Source organism: Scyliorhinus torazame, chromosome 18 (assembly GCF_047496885.1).
Source record: "Scyliorhinus torazame isolate Kashiwa2021f chromosome 18, sScyTor2.1, whole genome shotgun sequence".
Lineage (NCBI taxonomy): Eukaryota > Metazoa > Chordata > Chondrichthyes > Carcharhiniformes > Scyliorhinidae > Scyliorhinus > Scyliorhinus torazame.
In genome coordinates, this window is record NC_092724.1 from 142,107,604 (window position 1) to 142,132,060 (window position 24,457).

Here is a 24,457-nt window from a genome sequence, read left to right on the forward strand (position 1 = left end):
CGGCGATTTATGGGGCGATTCTGGGAGAAGAGAAGGTACCGCTGGAGGGGATTAAGACAAAGTGGGAGGAAGAGTTCGGAGAGGGCATGGAGGAGGGGTTGTGGTGTGAGGTGCTCCGGAGGGTGAATGCCTCAACTTTGTGTGCGAGGTTGGGGCTGATACAGCTGAAGGTGGTCACAAAGGTGAGGATGAGCTGATTCTTTGAGAAGGTAGAGGATGTTTGTGAACATTGCAGGGAGGGGGTGGGTGGGGGTGAGGTGGGGGGGCCTCAAACCACGTTCATATGTTTTGGTCCTGTCCAAAGCTGCAGGGGTATTGGAGGGAGGTGTTCAGGGTAATTTCGAAGGTGATACTTGTGAGGCTTGAGCCAGGTCCTCTGGAGGCCATATTCGGGGTATTAGATCTTCCGGGGTTGGAAGCGGGTGCAGAGGCAGATGTTGTAGCCTTCGCCTCGTTGATCGCCCGAAGGCGGATCCTGTTGGGGTGGAGTTCTGTCTCTCCACCCTGTGCCCTGGCCTGGCGCAGTGATCTGTTGGAGTTTTTAACACCCGAGAAGGTGAAGTTTGTGTTGAGGAGAAGGATGGAAGGGTTCTACAATTCATGTATTTAAAATGTTGAGGATTGTTTGGGGGTTGATGGGAGGGAGGAAATGTTGGCCAGGGGATTGACATTGTATTTGTCACCATAGATTGTTTGTCGGTGGGTGTAAATATGGATGAAAATGTGAAAAAGGAGAATTTTTAAAAATATTTTTTTTAAATGTTGACAGTGTTGCTCCAAGGTGGGGTTTCACAGTAATTCTTACAGAGTTACTATGGAATGGGGTTTGGAGGGTAATGCTGTTAGTGTTACTCTGAGATGGGGGTTTGGGGTAATGCTAACAGTGTTACTCTGAGATTGGATTTAAGAGGTAATGCTGACAGTGTTACTCTGAGATGGGATTTAGGAGGTAATGCTGACAGTGTTACTCTGAGATGGGGTTTGGGAGATAACATTACTCTGAAATAGATTTGGGGCAATGTTGACAGTGTTACTCTGAAATGGGGTTTGTAGGTAATGCAGACAGTGTTACTCTGAGATAGGTTAGAGAGAATGCTGACAGTGTTACTCTGAGATGGTGTTTGGTGGGGGAGTAATGCTGACAGTGTTACTCTGAGATGGTGTTTGGTGGGGGAGTAATGCTGACAGTGTTACTCTGAGATAGGGTTGTGGATAATGCTGACAGTAACTCTGAGATGTGTTTGGGGGTAATTCTTACAGTGTTATTCTGAGATGGGTTTTGTGGGCAACACTGACAATGTAACCCTGAGATGAGTTTGGGGCTGATGCTGACAGCGTTACTTCGGAGATGGTTTTGGGAGTAATGGCGATAATGTTACTCTGAAATGAGGATGGAGGGGTTCTGCTGACAGTGTTACTCTTAAATGAGGATGGGAGTAATGCTGACACTGTTACTCTGATATGGGTTTAGGAGGTAATGCAGGCATTGTTACTCTGAGCTGACAGTGTTACTCAAAGATAGATTTAGGGGATAATGCTGACAGTGTTACCCTGAGATGGGTTGGGGATAATGCTCACAGTATTACTCTGAGAGAGGGTAGTGGGGTAATGCTGACCATGTTACACTGACATGGGCTTGGGGGGTAAGGCTGACAGTGTTACTCTGAGATGGGGTGGGTGGGTGGTAATGCTTGCAGTGTTACTCTGGATGGATTCTGGTGTACTGCTGACATTGTTATCCTGCGATGTGTTTTGGGGTAATGCTGGCGGTGTCATTCGGATATGGGGATGCGGGTCCTAATGATGCAGTGTCACTATGATTGGGGGGTAAGGCTGATAGTATTATTCTGAGATTGGTTTAGGGGTAATGTTACTCAGGGATGAGTTTGGGAGTAATGTCAACAGTGTTACTCCGAGATGTGTTTGGGAGTAATGGTGACAGTGTTACTCTGAGATGAATTTGGGGGCTAATGCTGACAGTGTTACTCTGAGATGAGGTTTGGGGTACTGCTAGCAGTATTACTCTGAGATGGATTGAGGGGACAATGCAGGCAGTGTTACTCTTGAGGTGAGGATGGAGGGTAATGTTAACAGTGTTACTCTGAGATGGGTTTGGGAGTAATACTGACAGTGTTACTCTGGGATAGGGTTGGGAGGTCATTCTAACCATGATACACTGACATGTGTTTAGGGACAATGCCGACAATGTTACACAGAGATGGGTTTGGGGGTAATGCTGACAGTAGTATTTTTTGGGAGATTGGATTTGTTTATTGTCACATGTACCAAGGTACAGTGAAAAATATTTTTCTGTGTGCAGCTCAGACAGATAATTCCATACATGAAAGGAAAGTACATGGGCAAACATAAAATACACAATGTAAATACATCGACACAGGCACCAGGTGAAGCACACAGGAGTGTAATGCTACTCAGTAGAGAAGGTGTATGAAAAGATCAGCTCAGTCCATAAGAGGGTCGTTTAGGAGTCTGGTAACAGCGGGGCAGAAGCTGTTTTGGAATCTGTAAGTGCGTATTCTCAGACTTTTGTATCTCCTGCCCGATGGAATAAGTTGGAAGAGTGAGAAAGCTGGGTGGGAGGGGTCTTTGATTATGCTGCCCGCTTTCCCAAGGTGCAGACATAGTCAACATCTGAGATGGGGTTTTGGGGTAATACTGAAAATGTTATCCTGAGATGGATTTGGAGGTAATGGTTGCAGTGTTACTCTGAGAAGAGGTTTGGTGGTAATACGAATAGTGTTGCCCTGAGATGGGTCAGGGGATAATGCTACCAGTATGACTCTGAGATGGTTTGGGGATAATGCTGACAATGCTACTCTGAGATGGTGTTTGTGGGTAATACTGACAATGTTACCCTGAGATGGATTTGGGGATAATGTTTACAGTGTTTCTCTGAGAAGGGGTTTGGTGGTAATACAAATAGTGTTACCCTGAGATAGGTATGTGTGGGGGTGTAATGCTGACAGTACTCTGAAATGGGGTTTGGGGGTAATGTTGACAGTGTTACTCTGAGATGGGGTCGGGAGTAATGGCAACACTGTAACTCTGAGATGGGTTTGGGATGTAATGTTGGCAGTGTTACTCTGAGATGGGTTTGGGGGTGATGCTGAAAGCGTTACTCTGAGATGGGTTTGGGGGTGATGCTGAAAGTGTTACTCTGAGATGGGTTTGGGATGTAATGCTGACAGTGTTACTCTGAGATGGGTTTGGGGGTGATGCTGACAGGGTCACTCTGAGATGGGGTTAGGGGCAATGCTGACAGGGTCACTCTGAGATGGGGTTTGGGGGCAATACTGACAGGGTTACTCTGAGATGGGGTTGGGGGCAATGCTGACAGGGTTACTCTGAGATGGGGTTAGGGCAATGCTGACAGGGTCACTCTGAGATGGGGTTAGGGGCAATGCTGACAGGGTTACTCTGAGATGGGCTTCGGGGCAATGCTGACAGGGTCACTCTGAGATGGGGTTAGGGGCAATGCTGACAGGGTCACTCTGAGATGGGGTTAGGGGCAATGCTGACAGGGTCACTCTGAGATGGGGTTGGGGCAATGCTGACGGTCACTCTGAGATGGGGTTCGGGGCAATGCTGACAGGGTCACTGGGAGATGGGGTTCGGGGCAATGCTGACAGGGTCACTCTGAGATGGGGTTAGGGGCAATGCTGACGGTCACTCTGAGATGGTGTTAGGGGCAATGCTGATGGTCACTCTGAGATGGGATTTGGGGGCAATGCTGACGGTCACCCTGAGATGGGGTTCGGGGCAATGCTGACAGGGTCACTCTGAGATGGGGTATGGGGCAATGCTGACGGTCACTCTGAGATGGGGTTAGGGGCAATGCTGACAGGGTCACTCTGAGAAGTGGTTAGGGGCAATGCTGACAGGGTCACTCTGAGATGGGGTTAGGGGCAATGCTGACAGGGTCACTGGGAGATGGGGTTAGGGGCAATGCTGACGGTCACTCTGAGATGGGGTTAGGGGCAATGCTGACAGGGTCACTCTGAGATGGGGTTAGGGGCAATGCTAACAGGGTCACTCTGAGATGGGGTTAGGGGCAATGCTGACGGTCACTCTGAGATGGGGTTTGGGGGCAATGCTGACAGGGTCACTCTGAGATGGAGTTAGGGACAATGCTGACAGGGTCACTCTGAGATGGGGTTAGGGGCAATGCTGACAGGGTCACTCTGAGAAGGGGTTAGGGGCAATGCTGACAGGGTCACTCTGAGAAGGGGTTAGGGGCAATGCTGACAGGGTCACTCTGAGATGGGTTTAGGGGCAATGCTGATGGTCACTCTGAGATGGGGTTAGGGGCAATGCTGACAGGGTCACTCTGAGAAGGGGTTAGGGGCAATGCTGACAGGGTCACTCTGAGAAGGGGTTAGGGCAATGCTGACAGGGTCACTCTGAGATGGGGTTAGGGGCAATGCTGACAGGGTCACTCTGAGAAGGGGTTAGGGGCAATACTGACAGGGTCACTCTGAGATGGGGTTAGGGGCAATGCTGACAGGGTCACTCTGAGAAGGGGTTAGGGGCAATGCTGACAGGGTCACTCTGAGAAGGGGTTAGGGGCAATACTGACAGGGTCACTCTGAGATGGGGTATGGGGCAATGCTGATGGTCACTCTGAGATGGGGTTAGGGGCAATGCTGACAGGGTCACTCTGAGATGAGGTTCGGGGCAATGCTGACAGGGTCACTCTCAGAAGGGGTTAGGGGCAATACTGACAGGGTTACTCTGAGATGGGGTTTGGGGGCAATGCTGACGGTCACTCTGAGATGGGGTTAGGGGCAATGCTGACAGGGTCACTCTGAGATGAGGTTAGGGGCAATGCTGACAGGGTCACTCTGAGATGGGGTTAGGGGCAATGCTGACAGGGTTACTCTGAGATGGGGTTCGGGGCAATGCTGACAGGGTCACTCTGAGATGGGGTTAGGGGCAATGCTGACAGGGTCACTCTGAGATGGGGTTAGGGGCAATGCTGACAGGGTCACTCTGAGATGGGATTTGGGGGCAATGCTGACATGGTCACTCTGAGATGGGGTTAGGGGCAATGCTGATGGTCACTCTGAGATGGGGTTAGGGGCTATGCTGACAGGGTCACTGTGAGATGGGGTTAGGGGCAATGCTGACAGGGTCACTCTGAGATGGGGTTAGGGGCAATGCTGACAGGGTTACTCTGAGATGGGGTTTGGGGGCAATGCTGACAGGGTCACTCTGAGATGGGGTTAGGGGCAATGCTGATGGTCACTCTGAGATGGGGTTAGGGGCAATGCTGACAGGGTCACTGTGAGATGGGGTTAGGGGCAATGCTGACAGGGTCACTCTGAGATGGGGTTAGGGGCAATGCTGACAGGGTCACTCTGAGATGGGGTTAGGGGCAATGCTGACAGGGTCACTCTGAGATGGGATTAGGGGCAATGCTGATGGTCACTCTGAGATGGGGTTCGGGGCAATGCTGACAGGGTCACTCTGAGATGGGGTTAGGGGCAATGCTGATGGTCACTCTGAGATGGGGTATGGGGCAATGCTGATGGTCACTCTGAGATGGGGTATGGGGCAATGCTGACGGTCACTCTGAGATGGGGTTAGGGGCAATGCTGACAGGGTCACTCTGATATGGGGTTAGGGGCAATGCTGACAGGGTCACTGGGAGATGGGGTTAGGGCCAATGCTGAGGTCACTCTGAGATGGGGTTCGGGGCAATGCTGACAGGGTCACTCTGAGATGGGGTTAGGGGGAATGCTGACAGGGTCACTGTGAGATGGGGTTGGGGGCAATGCTGACAGGGTCACTCTGAGATGGGGTTAGGGGCAATGCTGATGGTCACTCTGAGATGGGGTTAGGGGCAATGCTGACGGTCACTCTGAGATGGGGTTAGGGGCAATGCTGACAGGGTCACTCTGAGATGGGCTTCGGGGCAATGCTGACAGGGTCACTCTGAGAAGGAGTTAGGGGCAATGCTGACGGTCACTCTGAGATGGGGTTAGGGGCAATGCTGACAGGGTCACTCTGGGGGTTAGTGGCAATGCTGATGGTCACTCTGAGATGGGGTTAGGGGCAATGCTGACGGTCACTCTGAGATGGGGTTAGGGGCAATGCTGACAGGGTCACTCTGAGATGGGGTGAGGGGCAATGCTGACAGGGTCACTCTGAGATGGGGTTAGGGGCAATGCTGATGGTCACTCTGAGATGGGGTTAGGGGCAATGCTGACGGTCACTCTGAGATGGGGTTAGGGGCAATGCTGACAGGGTTACTCTGAGAAGGGGTTCGGGGCAATGCTGACAGTCACTGTGAGATGGGGTTAGGGGCAATGCTGACAGGGTCACTCTGAGATGGGGTTAGGGGCAATGCTGACGGTCACTCTGAGATGGGGTTTGGGGGTGATGCTGACGGTCACTCTGAGATGAGGTTCGTGGCAATGCTGACAGGGTCACTCTGAGATGGGGTTTGGGGGTGATGCTGACGGTCACTCTGAGATGGGGTTTGGGGGCAATGCTGACAGGGTCACTCTGAGATGGGGTTCGGGGCAATGCTGACAGGGTCACACTAAGATGGGGTTCGGGGGCAATGCTGACAGGGTTACTTTGAGATGGGGTTAGGGGCAATGCTGACAGGGTCACTCTGAGATGGGGTTAGGGGCAATGCTGACAGGGTCACTCTGAGAAGGGGTTAGGGGCAATGCTGACAGGGTCACTCTGAGATGGGGTTAGGGGCAATGCTGACAGGGTCACTGGGAGATGGGGTATGGGGCAATGCTGACGGTCACTCTGAGATGGGGTTAGGGGCAATGCTGACAGGGTCACTCTGAGATGGGGTTAGGGGCAATGCTAACAGGGTCACTCTGAGATGGGGTTAGGGGCAATGCTGACGGTCACTCTGAGATGGGGTTTGGGGGCAATGCTGACAGGGTCACTCTGAGATGGGGTTAGGGGCAATGCTGACGGTCACTCTGAGATGGGGTTTGGGGGCAATGCTGACAGGGTCACTCTGAGAAGGGGTTAGGGGCAATGCTGACGGTCACTCTGAGATGGGGTTTGGGGGCAATGCTGACAGGGTCACTCTGAGATGGGGTTAGGGGCAATGCTGACGGTCACTCTGAGATGGGGTTTGGGGGCAATGCTGACAGGGTCACTCTGAGAAGGGGTTAGGGGCAATGCTGACAGGGTCACTCTGAGATGGGGTTAGGGGCAATGCTGATGGTCACTCTGAGATGGGATTAGGGGCAATGCTAACAGGGTCACTCTGAGATGGGGTTAGGGGCAATGCTGACGGTCACTCTGAGATGGGGTTTGGGGGCAATGCTGACAGGGTCACTCTGAGAAGGGGTTAGGGGCAATGCTGACAGGGTCACTCTGAGATGGGGTTAGGGGCAATGCTGATGGTCACTCTGAGATGGGGTTTGGGGCAATGCTGACAGGGTCACTCTGAGAAGGGGTTAGGGGCAATGCTGACGGTCATTCTGAGATGGGGTTAGGGGCAATGCTGACAGGGTCACTCTGAGATGGGTTTAGGGGCAATGCTGATGGTCACTCTGAGATGGGGTTAGGGGCAATGCTGACAGGGTCACTCTGAGATGGGGTTAGGGGCAATGCTGACAGGGTCACTCTGAGAAGGGGTTAGGGGCAATGCTGACGGTCACTCTGAGAAGGGGTTAGGGGCAATACTGACAGGGTTACTCTGAGATGGGGTTTGGGGGCAATGCTGACGGTCACTCTGAGATGGGGTTAGGGGCAATGCTGACAGGGTCACTCTGCGATGAGGTTCGGGGCAATGCTGACAGGGTCACTCTCAGAAGGGGTTAGGGGCAATACTGACAGGGTTACTCTGAGATGGGGTTTGGGGGCAATGCTGACGGTCACTCTGAGATGGGGTTAGGGGCAATGCTGACAGGGTCACTCTGAGATGGGGTTAGGGGCAATGCTGATGGTCACTCTGAGATGGGGTTAGGGGCAATGCTGACAGGGTCACTCTGAGATGGGGTTAGGGGCAATGCTGATGGTCACTCTGAGATGGGGTTAGGGGCAATGCTGACAGGGTCACTCTGAGATGGGGTTAGGGGCAATGCTGACAGGGTCACTCTGAGATGGCGTTAGGGGCAATGCTGATGGTCACTCTGAGATGGGGTTAGGGGCAATGCTGACAGGGTCACTCTGAGATGGGGTTAGGGGCAATGCTGACAGGGTTACTCTGAGATGGGGTTTGGGGGCAATGCTGACAGGGTCACTCTGAGATGGGGTTAGGGGCAATGCTGATGGTCACTCTGAGATGGGGTTAGGGGCAATGCTGACAGGGTCACTGTGAGATGGGGTTGGGGCAATGCTGACAGGGTCACTCTGAGATGGGGTTAGGGGCAATGCTGACAGGGTCACTCTGAGATGGGGTTCGGGGCAATGCTGACAGGGTCACTCTGAGGTGGGGTTAGGGGCAATGCTGACAGTGTCACTGTGAGATGGGGTTAGGGGCAATGCTGACAGGGTTACTCTGAGATGGGGTTAGGGGCAATGCTGACAGGGTCACTCTGAGATGGGGTTAGGGGCAATGCTGACAGGGTCACTCTGAGATGGGGTTCGGGGCAATGCTGATGGTCACTCTGAGATGGGGTTAGGGGCAATGCTGACAGGGTCACTCTGAGATGGGGTTTGGGGGTGATGCTGACAGGGTCACTCTGAGATTGGGTTCGGGCAATGCTGACAGGGTCACTCTGAGATGGGGTGAGGGGCAATGCTGACAGGGTCACTCTGAGATGGGGTTAGGGGCAATGCTGATGGTCACTCTGAGATGGGGTGAGGGGCAATGCTGACAGGGTCACTCTGAGATGGGGTTAGGGGCAAAGCTGATGGTCACTCTGAGATGGGGTTAGGGGCAATGCTGACAGGGTCACTCTGAGATGGGCTTCGGGGCAATGCTGACAGGGTCACTCTGAGATGGGCTTTGGGGCAATGCTGACAGGGTCACTCTGAGATGGGGTGAGGGGCAATGCTGACAGGGTCACTCTGAGATGGGGTTAGGGGCAATGCTGACAGGGTCACTCTGAGATGGGGTGAGGGGCAATGCTGACAGGGTCACTCTGAGATGGGGTGAGGGGCAATGCTGACAGGGTCACTCTGAGATGGGGTTAGGGGCAATGCTGACAGGGTCACTCTGAGATGGGGTGAGGGGCAATGCTGACAGGGTCACTCTGAGATGGGGTTAGGGGCAATGCTGACAGGGTCACTCTGAGATGGGGTTAGGGGCAATGCTGACAGGGTCACTCTGAGATGGGGTTAGGGGCAATGCTGACAGGGTCACTCTGAGATGGGGTTAGGGGCAATGCTGACAGGGTCACTCTGAGATGGCGTTAGGGGCAATGCTGACGGTCACTCTGAAATGGGGTTAGGGGCAATGCTGACAGGGTCACTCTGAGATGGCGTTAGGGGCAATGCTGACAGGGTCACTCTGAGATGGGGTTAGGGGCAATGCTGACAGGGTCACTCTTAGATGGTGTTAGGGGCAAAGCTGACAGGGTCACTCTGAGATGGGGTTAGGGGCAATGCTGACAGGGTCACTCTGAGATGGGGTTCGGGGCAATGCTGACAGGGTCACTCTGAGATGGGGTTAGGGGCAATGCTGACAGGGTTACTCTGAGATGGGGTTAGGGGCAATGCTGACAGGGTCACTCTGAGATGGGGTTAGGGGCAATGCTGACGGTTACTCTGAGATGGGGTTCGGGGCAATGCTGACAGGGTCACTCTGAGATGGGGTTAGGGGCAATGCTGACAGGGTTACTCTGAGATGGGGTTAGGGGCAATGCTGACAGGGTCACTCTGAGATGGGGTTAGGGGCAATGCTGACAGGGTCACTCTGAGATGGTGTTAGGGGCAAAGCTGACAGGGTCACTCTGAGATGGGGTTAGGGGCAATGCTGACAGGGTCACTCTGAGAAAGGGTTAGGGGCAATGCTGACAGGGTCACTCTGAGATGGGGTTAGGGGCAATGCTGACAGGGTCACTCTGAGATGGGGTTAGGGGCAATGCTGACAGGGTCACTCTGAGATGGGGTTAGGGGCAATGCTGACAGGGTCACTCTGAGATGGGGTTAGGGGCAATGCTGACGGTCACCCTGAGATGGGGTTCGCGGCAATGCTGACGGTCACTCTGAGATGGGGTGAGGGGCAATGCTGACAGGGTCACTCTGAGATGGGGCTAGGAGCAATGCTGACGGTCACTCTGAAATGGGGTTAGGGGCAATGCTGACAGGGTCACTCTGAGATGGGGTTAGGGGCAATGCTGACAGGGTCACTCTGAGATGGGGTTAGGGGCAATGCTGACGGTCACTCTGAGATGGGGTTCAGGGCAATGCTGACAGGGTCACTCTGAGATGGGTTTAGGGGCAATGCTGACAGGGTTACTCTGAGAAGGGGTTAGGGGCAATGCTGGCAAGGTCACTCTGAGATGGGGTTAGGGGCAATGCTGACAGGGTCACTCTGAGATGGGGTTAGGGGCAATGCTGATGGTCACTCTGAGATGGGGTTTGGGGGCAATGCTGACAGGGTTACTCTGAGAAGGGGTTAGGGGCAATGCTGACAGGGTCACTCTGAGATGGGGTTAGGGGCAATGCTGACAGGGTCACTCTGAGATGGGGTTAGGGGCAATGCTGACAGGGTCACTCTGAGATGGTGTTAGGGGCAATGCTGACAGGGTCACTCTGAGATGGGGTTAGGGGCAATGCTGACAGGGTCACTCTGAGATGGGGTTAGGGGCAATGCTGACAGGGTCACTCTGAGATGGGGTTAGGGGCAATGCTGACAGGGTCACTCTGAGATGGGGTTTGGGGCAATGCTGACAGGGTCACTCTGAGATGGGGTTAGGGGCAATGCTGACAGGGTTACTCTGAGATGGGCTTCGGGGCAATGCTGACAGGGTCACTCTGAGGTGGGGTTAGGGGCAATGCTGACAGGGTCACTCTGAGATGGGGTTAGGGGCAATGCTGACGGTCACTCTGAGATAGGGTTAGGGGCAATGCTGACAGGGTCACTCTGAGATGGGGTTGGGGGCAATGCTGACGGTCACTCTGAGATGGGGTTAGGGGCAATGCTGACAGGGTCACTCTGAGATGGGGTTCGGGGCAATGCTGACAGGGTCACTCTGAGGTGGGGTTAGGGGCAATGCTGATGGTCATTCTGAGATGGGGTTAGGGGCAATGCTGACAGGGTCACTCTGAGAAGGGGTTAGGGGCAATGCTGACAGGGTCACTCTGAGATGGGGTTAGGGGCAATGCTGACAGGGTCACTGTGAGATGGGGTTAGGGGCAATGCTGACAGGGTCACTCTGAGATGGGGTTAGGGGCAATGCTGATGGTCACTCTGAGATGGGGTTAGGGGCAATGCTGACAGGGTCACTCTGAGATGGGGTTAGGGGCAATGCTGACAGGGTCACTCTGAGATGGGGTTAGGGGCAATGCTGACAGTGTCACTGTGAGATGGGGTTAGGGGCAATGCTGACAAGGTCACTCTGAGATGGGGTTAGGGGCAATGCTGACAGTGTCACTGTGAGATGGGGTTAGGGGCAATGCTGACAGGGTCACTCTGAGATGGGGTTCGGGGCAATGCTGACAGGGTCACTCTGAGATGGGGTTAGGGGCAATGCTGACAGGGTTACTCTGAGATGGGGTTAGGGGCAATGCTGACAGGGTCACTCTGAGATGGGGTTAGGGGCAATGCTGACGGTTACTCTGAGATGGGGTTCGGGGCAATGCTGACAGGGTCACTCTGAGATGGGGTTAGGGGCAATGCTGACAGGGTTACTCTGAGATGGGGTTAGGGGCAATGCTGACAGGGTCACTCTGAGATGGGGTTAGGGGCAATGCTGACACGGTCACTCTGAGATGGTGTTAGGGGCAAAGCTGACAGGGTCACTCTGAGATGGGGTTAGGGGCAATGCTGACAGGGTCACTCTGAGAAAGGGTTAGGGGCAATGCTGACAGGGTCACTCTGAGATGGGGTTAGGGGCAATGCTGACAGGGTCACTCTGAGATGGGGTTAGGGGCAATGCTGACAGGGTCACTCTGAGATGGGGTTAGGGGCAATGCTGACAGGGTCACTCTGAGATGGGGTTAGGGGCAATGCTGACGGTCACCCTGAGATGGGGTTCGCGGCAATGCTGACGGTCACTCTGAGATGGGGTGAGGGGCAATGCTGACAGGGTCACTCTGAGATGGGGCTAGGAGCAATGCTGACGGTCACTCTGAAATGGGGTTAGGGGCAATGCTGACAGGGTCACTCTGAGATGGGGTTAGGGGCAATGCTGACAGGGTCACTCTGAGATGGGGTTAGGGGCAATGCTGACGGTCACTCTGAGATGGGGTTCAGGGCAATGCTGACAGGGTCACTCTGAGATGGGTTTAGGGGCAATGCTGACAGGGTTACTCTGAGAAGGGGTTAGGGGCAATGCTGGCAGGGTCACTCTGAGATGGGGTTAGGGGCAATGCTGACAGGGTCACTCTGAGATGGGGTTAGGGGCAATGCTGATGGTCACTCTGAGATGGGGTTTGGGGGCAATGCTGACAGGGTTACTCTGAGAAGGGGTTAGGGGCAATGCTGACAGGGTCACTCTGAGATGGGGTTAGGGGCAATGCTGACAGGGTCACTCTGAGATGGGGTTAGGGGCAATGCTGACAGGGTCACTCTGAGATGGTGTTAGGGGCAATGCTGACAGGGTCACTCTGAGATGGGGTTAGGGGCAATGCTGACAGGGTCACTCTGAGATGGGGTTAGGGGCAATGCTGACAGGGTCACTCTGAGATGGGGTTAGGGGCAATGCTGACAGGGTCACTCTGAGATGGGGTTTGGGGCAATGCTGACAGGGTCACTCTGAGATGGGGTTAGGGGCAATGCTGACAGGGTTACTCTGAGATGGGCTTCGGGGCAATGCTGACAGGGTCACTCTGAGGTGGGGTTAGGGGCAATGCTGACAGGGTCACTCTGAGATGGGGTTAGGGGCAATGCTGACGGTCACTCTGAGATAGGGTTAGGGGCAATGCTGACAGGGTCACTCTGAGATGGGGTTGGGGGCAATGCTGACGGTCACTCTGAGATGGGGTTAGGGGCAATGCTGACAGGGTCACTCTGAGATGGGGTTCGGGGCAATGCTGACAGGGTCACTCTGAGGTGGGGTTAGGGGCAATGCTGATGGTCATTCTGAGATGGGGTTAGGGGCAATGCTGACAGGGTCACTCTGAGAAGGGGTTAGGGGCAATGCTGACAGGGTCACTCTGAGATGGGGTTAGGGGCAATGCTGACAGGGTCACTGTGAGATGGGGTTAGGGGCAATGCTGACAGGGTCACTCTGAGATGGGGTTAGGGGCAATGCTGATGGTCACTCTGAGATGGGGTTAGGGGCAATGCTGACAGGGTCACTCTGAGATGGGGTTAGGGGCAATGCTGACAGGGTCACTCTGAGATGGGGTTAGGGGCAATGCTGACAGTGTCACTGTGAGATGGGGTTAGGGGCAATGCTGACAAGGTCACTCTGAGATGGGGTTAGGGGCAATGCTGACAGTGTCACTGTGAGATGGGGTTAGGGGCAATGCTGACAGGGTCACTCTGAGGTGGGGTTAGGGGCAATGCTGACAGTGTCACTGTGAGATGGGGTTAGGGGCAATGCTGACAGGGTCACTCTGAGATGGGGTTAGGGGCAATGCTGACAGTGTCACTGTGAGATGGGGTTAGGGGCAATGCTGACAGTGTCACTGTGAGATGGGGTTAGGGGCAATGCTGACAAGGTCACTCATGCCCACTCCTGTTGGGGTTTACAATCTCTGCCACTGCTGTGCCTGCGCCTTTAAAAGTTTTCCCGTTGCGTAGAGCTTCATGAATGAAGCCACATGACAAAACATCATCTGACGTCTGGCCTCGGCACAAGCGCAAACAACGAGTGTGGGGGGGAAATTCCTTCAATTGTCAGAAAGGGGGGAAAACGGGCCCTCTCCCTGCCTATTCCTGCCCCGGAGCTGCGCCGCTGAGTCGGAGAGATTCCCAGGAGTCGGTGAGTGGGGCGATGGCGGGGTTTGGCGGGGTGATTGGGGCAGAAAAGGGGAGCTGTTTTGCTGAGTGTGCAAACGCAATGAGAGTGTGAGTGTTTGTGTATGAGAGAGAGAGAGAGAGGGAGGGAGAGAGAGAGAGAGAGAGCTGCTGACTCATCAGCGGGGTCAGTGCAGCCTGAGTCAGGGAGAGCCTGGACACTGGGCTCTGCAATGGGGGGTGGGGGGAGAGGAAGAGGAGAATGAGACTGCTTCAGAATGAGAGCAATGCCCTAACTTCACACAAGCACGTTCTACATTTCTATCATAATGTGTCTGTATGCTTTATGTATGTGTGTGAACAGGGAGGTGCTGACTCAGGGTCCCCCCAACACACACACACACACACACACACAGTAGTTACCATCACCCTTGTGCTTAAAAGCAGATAAAGGGCTGTTTCATAATGAGACAATGTATAAATGTGATAGCACCTGACTGGAAATATATACATATGTGTGTGTATATCAAAGCTGCTGACTCAGGGCACACCATCTGGTAGCAGCCTGGTATCTTGTGTTGGACAGAAAGGGGACTAGGATATTAAAAGGACAGTAATAGGAATGTGATTGCACTGGTATGATTTTTACACACTGGAGACCTTGTGCATCTGACTGGGCCAATTGTGAGATCTATATTGGGTGATTCTGGGGCTGAGGGACTGCTCAGAGTAAGTCAGCAATAATTTTTGCTTTCTGAAGAGTGAGCAGCGAGGTTTATTTTCTGCCTTGAAAAAATACAGGGTGAATGTTAAGGAATTGCGACAGACGGACCAATGGATGGGTTTTAACAGGACAAGGCCAAACATTCTACAAATGTGTACAGATTAAACCTGCTGACTCGGCTCTTGTTAGTGAGCGTATAAAAGTGGTATTCCATTGCTGATACAGTAAGGCTTGTGATTCATAAGAATGTCATGAGAGTTGCCATAAATACATGTGTGGACCTTGGGAGTGGTGGTGGGGGTTTGGGGAAGGGAGGGCTGTGGGGGTGATGATTGATGATTCATTTCTCGGTTCTCGCTGATCATCTGGAATGGGAACAGAGAGAAGTGCAAGAATGCAACCCAATTGTTGAATTATCAGCCTGGCTCCAAAGTCTGGCATTAGTGTGGACGGTGCTCCTTTAAATAGCCTTGTCAAAAAGCCACGTATAAAGAATGCACCTGCAGATGTACAGAAGAGTTGCTTCTTAGTTCAAATTTGTCTGTAAAGGTGAGCAGTGATGTTCTCCATTGTGAGAAAAATGGGAGCATAGAGCATCAAGGAAGCTGTTAAGTGAGTCCATGGTGTTCCACTTTAACAGAAAAGGTAGCTTATTAGGGTAAATTTGTACCTGTTTAGTAATGGATGTTTACAGTGTGTTGAATTCATGTAATATCATTTTATTTGCAAGAATTTTGATGTGATTTCACAGATTATCCTGCCTTTCTGATATCGGTCAGCGCTATATTAGCTGCGGGTGAAAGCATGCTGTAACAAGTTTTAAAAATTTGTGTAGCACCTTTCGCTAATTAATTCTTTGAGTCATTTTGGCAATTAAGTTGTATTTACAAACTATAAAAGACGTGCAATTTTAGAAATATATATTTATATCTTAAAAATACCTCGCTGTGTTAAGGAGGGAGTTAATAGCTGTCATTCAACCTAAGGACTTTGCTTACAGTGGCAAATTGGATGAGTGTCATTTCATCAGTTTGATATGATCCCTTTCACTGAGTGAATTACACCCTTGTTACACGTCCCAAATATCTGTTCTCTGTTTATAGTGCTGTGTATGTCCACCCAGAAGGAATCCCACTGCTTCACCTGTGCTTGGCAGAAAGGTTTAACTTTATCAAAGGGAAAGGATCCTCAGATTTTTAATTGATCAATTATGGTAGCAACAGATCAAATGTCATCTAGTAATATATCCCTTCCATACAACCATTTTAAAACTCCCCATGCAAAGTAAACCTTTATGTTGAGACTTGACAATCAATGCTCTATAATTCTTTTTGATGATAAAATGTAGAATTGCTGAATTGTACAAGTTGTTTCGGAAATCAGTAATGGCCGTGCTTGCCTCATCTGAAGTTACTGGCATGAACTGTGTTTTTAAAGGCTTTGATTGCATTTCTAACCAAAAATTGTTCGATCTATAATCGTTCATTTATTTAAGAGTTTTGGAGTGGGATAGACTGTTGTGAGACTGGTAGTGTGGTGAGGAAGCTGCTGCATTTTGGCTCTGATTCGCTACTCAATATTCATGTCAAAATCTCAGTCCTTCCTTCAGTAACACGCTGGAATTCTGATTGTACTGTCAACATATGTACAATTACAACAAGGCATGTTTGCCAAATGCCTGGAATTAATTTCCATGAGGTTGCGGGGCAAGGTGATTCAACCCCTGGTTTTAGTTGCGCCCTTACTACTTCACCACACAAAAATGTTCTGCCTATTATTAAAATTAGTATTTCCAACATTTTGTTGGAGGTTTTTCAAAGTTCAGAAATTGCTGCATTTTACACAATTACTTTGGGCTTACTGTGGACGCAGTTAGCCAGGCAGAAACACAACAAGCGTCTTAAAATTCAGTAAACACGATGTGGTTGTACAGTACAGGCCGCAACCACTGATTTGCAGTCTAAGTTGAGTACAGGTTTTTATTGGGTGTGGGCGTGGGGGGTGACGGGGTTGGGGGGGGGGGGGGGGGCGGTGACGGGTTTGGGGGGGGGTGGTGACGGAGACCCATTGCACAGAATACCATCAAAGTCAAAATGAAATGAAGCAAACCAGGAAATAATACTGCCTGGTTTGGGTTTAAAATGCCTCAATTCCAGGTGCAAGGAAGGAGTTAAGAATTTCCACCATTTGAGGTCCTGTCAGGGAAGGATAGGTTGGAGTAGAAGCCTGTACAGCAGACCTTGGTTTCAACATTGTAGGGAGGAGAAACAAATTGCGAGGACAAGGGATGCAATTTCTGTGGAGGACTAATTGTAATGACATTGATGAAATCTGGTGACTGAGATTCTAGCGGTTATAGTGATCGAAGCTTTTTCTTGTGGTAGAAGAGCCTTCTTTCATGCAATGATATATTTGACTGGCGTGAACTTTAAAAACAAAATAAAGAGCGACAAGTTGTTGAGCAGAAAAGCAGAACCTCCAGGAGACAATGTAAGCAATGGGTAGATTCTGGAGTTCTGTTTGAGGTCTTAAGAAGAGAGTTGATATCTTAAGAAAAGAGTTGATATTTTAGGGATGTGCTGTATGGGCATTAACCCTCTCATTTTTACCATTTCAAGACAATTGGTTAAGAGACTGGACAGTGGCTTTTAAATGTTGTGCTTGAACACTGGTCCTGGTGTACCAGTTTCCTGTTCAAACAAAGCTTGTAAGAAATTGTTACAGTGAAAACTATTTAAGTTTCAGCTCTACTGAAAATTTGGAAACAGGGATGCAGCTGCTGAGCAGAGTTTCAAAACAAAACACGTTCTGGGCATCATGAACTTGCATCTTTAAAGATGAACAGTTTTGGAGAGGTTGTTAGAAATAAGTCTCCTCATTAACATCCGATGCTTTGATCTGATGGGTAATTATTCAAAATTCCATGTGTTGCGTGAATAAATAAATATGCTTTCATAAATCTATTGATCTTGTCAAAAATATTGTTTTGGAAGTATCCTTGCAATTTGGAAATAAAGCTGTGTGTCCTGTAATGCTATATTGATGACCATGTGTTTAAAAGTTGAAACGATGAAATGCTCAACAGGTCAGTCAGGATCTGTGACAAGAACAAGAGTTTAATATTTCAGCTGTAGATGCTTTGTCAGAACCGGAGAGTTCAAACATGAAAGGTTAACCCATCTGCTCTCTCCACAGATGCTGATTGACCTGTGGAGAATTTCTAGCATTTTTTTATTTCTGATTTCCAACACATGTAACTGCTTTTTTTAAAAATAAAAACATTTGTTTACATAAAGAGTTGTCTACTGAAGCACTTAAACCCTTTGCTTGATTTCTTTGGACAGTTGAGCTCCAAATTAGAACAAGCAGTGCAAAAGGGTCTGAAAAGATTGGTGTCTATAAAATAAAATCCACTTGTTGCTGCTAACGTTCACTGTGCAAGACTTCGACTTGTGTGTCTGTGTGTGCAGCTGATAACTGCCTCTTTGCCCTTCCTTCCTGAGCAGCAGATAACAATTCTCTTCTGAGGTTTTGCACATTTGTGCTACAGATACAACTACGAGTGCAAAAATAGCACATGTTTAGTTTTGCTGCTTGCTTTTTGTCAGGGGGTGGGGAATGGTGGTGTGTGTGTGTGTGTGTGGGGGGGGGGGGGGGGGGGGTGGGGGGTTGAATTTTGACTTCCTCTTCACTGTGTTCATTTGTTTTCTGGATTTCCCCAGCCTGCTTGTTCTCTTTTTCTGGTTCCTGTTGCCCTCCAGCTTTTTTTTAAAAAGCTGCCGTTACTATTTATTTTACCTGAATTTGAAATATAGATGCTGTGTCTGGAATGCCAAAAATGTGCTGTGTGTGTCTGTGTGTGTGTGTGTGTGGACTGTGGCATGCTCCAATGGAACTTTTTCCTCCGAAGCTTTTGGCCTTTCTGTTTTATTTGCTTAAAAACAGTTTCTGAAAGGTCTATCGTGAACCTGGAATTTCATTTCACAAATTTAAAAACTGAAAATGGAGGGTTGAAGTTGCTGAATAATATCTGTATGGCTTTATTCCTGCTTTATTCCTTGCTGTTCGATGGGTCAGGCAAATGCTTTCGACTTCTCTTCCCACTCTGGCGACCCTGCCCCACTGGTAGTTTTCTGTCCAGACATAGTACAATGTCAGACAGACCTTTTCTCTCGTACCATCAGAGCTGACGTCCTTTTCTCATCGGGACTGGCGCTGGATGTGCCAACCGCCCCACTTGGTTTCAGCTGTCGAACATTCCGGTACCATATTTCCAAGTCAGAAATTGGCACACCATGGGAAGCTGTGGAGCGCTGGGAAAGTCCAAGGTTGAAAAATGAGTACCGAAGTAAAATGGAAGTGTTTGTAGTGGGGTTGGTGGCTGTTTATTTTGGATTTTTATTTTCTGTAACTGGAGAATGTTGGTCAAGTAAGTTGAGATGGAAATACACTTCCTAGTAATTTTTTTCTAGCTTTTTCCCAAAGGTGTCGAGTTGGATAATTCTGCCTCTACAATATACCCCCCACACAATCTCAGCTGTGGAGGGGCACGTGGAGAGACAGAGATGCAAACGTTCTCCTACAGCAGGGAGGGGAGGCATTTGGCTGCCTTTACTTGCTTGTGGTTGCATGAAGAACCACGGAGGCTAGATTCCTTGCCTTCTTAAACTTTGTGTGGGAGGAAGGAAGAGAAATATCTTTAAATCCTCACTACGAGGGCAAATGGTATTTTATTTGGCATTTGTGCTGGGAATATACTTTAATCTCAACTGTGCTTTCAAGTTGGTTTTGCAAAGGAGGAAAATGGGTTCTGTTTGCGTGGTATTGGAACAGTAAATGGCCAATATAATCATTTTCATGAGGCGAAGTTGCTGATTCACCAGGATTACACAATTGAACAAATACCAACCCGTTCTTACTCGGGCACTGTGCTGTAATCTACACTAAAAGAATGAATGGTTTTGGAATGTGATAATGTTGGTATATGTACACCAGAATGCCTTGGCCCTTTGCACAAATATGCAGCTCTATTCTGTTCCATCTTTTTTTTTAAATGAACATTTTATTGAGGTATTTTTGGTATAGTAACAACAGCAAAATAAACAATATACATGAAACCATAAATATAGTGCAAAAGCCATTTACCTCTCATACAGGTCTCACCCTTATTGACCCCCTACTCTAATCTAAACTACTACTTTCCCTCCCCCCTCCTGTCTGCTGACAATTAATTTCCCGCAAAGAGTTGACGAACGGTTGCCACCTCCACAGTGACCCCCTCAAGGCAAACTTGATTTCTCCAAACAGAGAGAGCTAGCCTTGTCCGATAGCCAGGTCTCCGACTTCGGGGGCTTTGAGTCCCTCCATGCTAATAGTATCCGTCTCCGGGCTACCAGGGAAGCAAAGGCCAGAGCATCTGCCTCTTTCTCCTCCTGGATTCCTGGATCTTCTGACACCCTGAAAATCGGCACCTCTGGACTCAGCGTCATCCTTGTTTTTAACACCGTGGACATGATGTGCGGAAACCCCTGCCAAACTCCCCTAAGCTTTGGACATGTCCAAAACATGTGGGCATGGTTTGCCAGTCCTCCCGCACATTTTGCACACCTGTCCTCCAACCCAAAGAATCTGCTCATCTGGGCCATTGTCATGTGAGCCCAGTGAACAACTTTAAATTGTATCAGGCTGGGCCTGGCACATGTTGCGGACACGTTGACTCTACTCAATGCGTCTGCCCATCGGCCATCCTCAATCTCTCCTCCCAGCTCCTCCTCCCACTTGTGCTTCAGCTCCTCGGTCTGCGTCGCCTCCGACCCCATAAGCTCCTTATAAATGTCCGAGACGCTCCCTTCTCCTACCCACCCTCTGGAAACTACCCTGTCCTGAATCTCCCTTAGCGGTAGGAGCGGGAAGGTTGACACCTGTTTACGAAGGCAGTCCCGCACCTGCAGATACCTGAATTTGTTTTTCCTCACCAACCCAAACTTTTCCTCCAATGCCTTCATACTCGGAAAGCTCCCCTCTATGAACATATCCCCCATCCTCCCAATCCCCGCTCTCCGCCATAACCGGAACCCCCCGTCCATACTTCCCGGGGCAAACCGCTGATTATCACAGATTGGGGCCCAGACCGATGCTCCCACTGCTCCCACATGCCGTCTCCACTGGCCCCAAACTCTCAGGGCCGCCACCACCAGGGGGCTGGTGGAGTACTGCGCCGGTGGGAATAGCAGAGGCGCAGTTACCAACGCCCCCAAACTGTCCCCTTACATGAAGCCGCCTCCATACGCACCCATGCCGACCCCTCCCCCACCACCCACTTCCTTATCATGGCTATATTAGCCGCCCAATAATAGTTGCTAAAATTTGGCAGTGCCAGCCTGCTCTCTTTCTCTTCCCCCCCCCCCCCCCCAACTCCGCTCAAGCATTACCTTCCTTACCCGCGGGGTCTTGCCCGCCCAGACGGAGCCCGTGATCACTCTGTTGACCTGCTTAAAAAAGGACCGCGGAATAAAGATGGGGAGACACTGAAATACAAATAGGAATCTCGGGAGGACCGTCATCTTCACCGTCTGCACCCTCCCAGCCAGAGACAACGGAAGCGCGTCCCATCTCCGAAAATCGTCCTTCATTTGGTCCACCAGCCGGGCCAGATTTAATTTATGCAGCCGGTCCCATTCCTGCGCCACTTGGATGCCTAGGTACCTAAAGCTTCCCTTTACTAACCTAAACGGCAGCTCTCCCAGTCGCCTCTCCTCTCCCCTCGCCTGGACCACAAACATCTCACTCTTTCCCATATTAAGCTTATACCCTGAAAACCGGCCAAATACCCCTAGAGTCCACCAGATTTCTTCCATCCCCACTATTGAGTCCGAAACGTACAGAAGCTGGTCATCCGCATAGAGTGAAACCCTGTGTTCCACCCCCCCCCCACCCCCACCCCCCCGGACCAGTCCGCTCCAGCCCCTCGAGGCTCTCAGAACAATTGCCAACGGCTCGAGAGCCAGCGCAAACAAAAGTGGGGAGAGAGGGCATCCCTGTCTCGTCCCCTGGTGCAGTCTAAAATAGTCCGATGTTGTCCTATTCGTCCGTACACTTGCCACAGGAGCCTGATACAGTAACCTGACCCAGTCGATAAAGCCCCGCCCAATCCGAACCGTCCCAGTACCTCCCACAGATAATTCCATTCTACCCGATCAAAAGCCTTTTCTGCATCCATTGTGATCACTAACCCCACCTCCCTACCTTCCGGGGGCATCATGATCACATTTAACAGCCTTCTTACATTGGCTGCTTGCCCTTAACAAACATGTCTGGAACACAATCCTCGATCCTGGAGGACAAGATTTTGGCCAGCAACTTGGCATCTACATTCAACAGGGAGATCGGCCTGTAGGACCCACATAACTCCGGGTTCTTGTCCCGCATAAGTATCAGCAAAATCGTTGCCTGTGACATCGTCGGGGGCAGCACACCTCTTTCCCCTGCCTCATTGAACATCCTCAACAACACCGGCCCCAATATCCCCAAGAACTCCACTGTGTACCTGTCCGGCCCCGGGGCTTTACCCGCCTGCATGGCCTTCAAGCCCTCCACTATCTCCTCCAGCCCGATTGGGGCCCCCAGCCCTTCTACCCGCTCCCTGTCCACCTTTGGGAAATTCAGCCCCTCCAAGAAGTGCCCCAACCCCTCCGGCCCCATAGGGGGTTCCGACCAGTACAGCCTGCTGTAAAAATCCCTAAATGCCTTATTCACCCCGACTGAATCACCAACCAGGTTCCCGTCTCCTTCCTTTACTTTCCCTTTACTTTCCCTATCTCCCTAGCTGCCTCCCTCTTCCTAAGCTGCTGTGCAAGCATTCTGCTGGCCTTCTCTCCATGCTCATAGATCGCCCCCCTCGCCTTTCTCAGCTGCTCCACTGTCCTCCCTGTGGCCAGCTAAACTCCGCCTGTAACCTCCACCGTTCCCTTAAAAGCCCTGCCTCTGGGGTCTCCGCATACCTCCTATCGATCTGTAGTAACTCCTTTACCAGTCGGTCCATCTCCGCCCTGTCTACCTTCTCCCTATGGGCCCGGATCGAGATCGGCTCCCCCCTTACCACCGCCTTCAGTGCTTCCCACACCACCACTGCTGAAATTTCCCCCGTGTCGTTGACCTGCAGGGAGTTCTGAATACATTTCCTCAGCCGCTCGCACACCCCTTCGTCAGCCAAAAGTCCCACACCTAACCTCCATTGCGGGCGCTGGTTACTGTCTTTACTAACCTGCAGGTCAACCCAGTGCGTAGCATGGTCTGAGATTGTAATCGCCGAGAACCCCATGTCCACCACCACCCCCCCCCCCATCAGCTTCATGAACCCTCTTAGTTCCTTTGCCATTGCTGGCACCCTGCCCGTTTTTGAGCTTGACCGGTCCAAGCCAGGCTCCATAACGTTGTTGAAGTCCCCTCCCATGACCAACCTGTGCGAGTCCAGGTCCGGTATCTTCCCCAGCATCATCTTTATGAACTCCACATCATCCCAATTTGGCGCATACACATTTACTAATACCACCTGCACCTCCTCGAGCATACCACTGACCATAACGTACCGACCTCCCACGTCCGAGACTATACTACCCGCCTCAAACACTACCCGCTTATTGATCAGGATCGCGTCCCCTCTAGTGTTTGAATCTAGTTCCGAGTGAGAGGCCTGAGTGATCCAGCCTTTCCTCAGTCTAACCTGGTCAGTTACTCTTAAGGTGCGTCTCCTGCAACATTACCACGTCCGCCTTCAATCCCCTAAGATGCCCGAACACGCGTGCCCTTTTGACCGGCCCATTTAACCCTTGAACATTCCAGGTGATCAGCCTAGTTGGGGGGCTCATTGCCCCCCCCCCCCCTCTCCGCCAATCAGCCATCCCCCTTTTTAGGCCTGCCTCCAGCCCGTGCTCCGCACCTCCACCAGTCCATCCCCAGGCAGCCCCCGCCCCAACATCCTTTCTGTCCCTCGGCCCAAGTCCCTCCCTCGCCAGCAGAACATTCACCCCCCCCCCCCCCCCCCCCCCCAGTAACAACACCCTGTATCCCAACCCCTTTACTAAACCAAACATATGCACACACCCCACACGCTTCCGAGAGCTAGCTCGCCCAGCTAGCTTGGTGGCCCCCATCCCCGGCGCCAGGTAGCCTCCCACCTATTGTTCCCTCTCACACCCCCCCCCCCCCCGCTCATACAAACAAACTCCAACATTAAACAATCCCCACACAATTGCCCAACAGAAAAACACCAAGATCAAAACAAGCACACCTCCATCCCCCAACAGTGCAAATGAAAACCTTAACTCACTCAGCTCTACTGCTGGTTCCAAATCAATGCAAACGGCATCACAAATATCTTCCATGAAACGCAAAATGAGAAACCTTTTACAAAAACAGAGAAACAAAAAGAAAAAACAAAAACATGAACGTTGCAGCCAAGTTCAAAAGTTCTCAATCCATCACCAGCCCTTTCTTTTTCGCAAAATCCAACGCGTCCTCAGGCGGTTCGAAGTAGAAGTGCTGATCCTCATGCGTGACCCAGAGACGGGCTGGGTATAACAGTCCAAACTTCACCTTTTTCTTAAAAAGGATCGACCTGACCTGGTTGAAGCCTGCTCTCCTCCTGGCCCCCTCTACACTCAGGTCCTGGTAAACCCGCAGGATGCTGTTGTCCCATTTACAGCTCCATGTCTGCTTGG

The 24,457-nt window shown here is 51.1% G+C and overlaps 1 protein-coding gene across 1 annotated transcript in view; it reads left to right on the forward strand.

Annotated features, from left to right (window-relative positions):
* Nucleotides 1–13,900: 13,900 nt before the first annotated feature.
* LOC140395576 (transcription factor MafG) overlaps nucleotides 13,901–24,457 on the forward strand; it is a 61,735-nt gene continuing 51,178 nt past the window's right edge. The window contains exon 1 of the mRNA XM_072483528.1: nucleotides 13,901–14,039. The gene's annotated coding sequence lies outside the window, so the exon portion shown is untranslated. The remainder of the gene's footprint in view (nucleotides 14,040–24,457) is intronic.